Genomic DNA, 655 nt, shown 5'->3' on the forward strand with positions numbered 1-655 from the left:
AAAAATATGCTAACATAATAGGAATGCCTTACCGGATGGCTTATTATGGTCGTTATCACTTTTGCTTATCTAGTAATTTATGAATAGCCTTTTTTTGGGGAAATTAGGGGCGAAAGCCCATAACATTATAACATGAAAAATAATACAAGAGAGGAATCGACTGCAACCACAACCAACCAGTTACAGCCGATTAAAAACCTATTAGCAAAAGCTGCATAATAAAGGAAAAACAAATACAACTATCAGCTTGGCTGCTGAACAAAAGGAAAAAAATTAATCAGCTAAACCAAAGGAAAATTGCCAAAAGACAAAACTGGCAAAAGCAGACATCAACCAAAAAGGTTCCCAAGCCTTGAAATCCTGGACTCAGAGATAAACATAGAGGCGCGGCTGATACATGAATCCCTGGTTGCCCGTAGACCGTCCAAGGGATATGGGAACTTCATCATTGTCCAGGAATGGCTAATATGTCGGGTCATAACGGATGGAGAGACAGAACTAGAAAACCAGCCACACCAGCCACAAAGATACCGGACTTCGGAAGTTTCCAGCAATATGCAATTCCAGCAGATAAGAATTTCTCCAATCTTCTTCCAACATATCCATAAAACGAGAGAAGCAATGCCAAGGAGTATAAACAATCCAGATAAAAACA

Source organism: Dendrobium catenatum, unplaced genomic scaffold, assembly GCF_001605985.2.
Source record: "Dendrobium catenatum unplaced genomic scaffold, ASM160598v2 fragScaff_scaffold_840, whole genome shotgun sequence".
Taxonomy (NCBI): Eukaryota; Viridiplantae; Streptophyta; class Magnoliopsida; order Asparagales; family Orchidaceae; genus Dendrobium; species Dendrobium catenatum.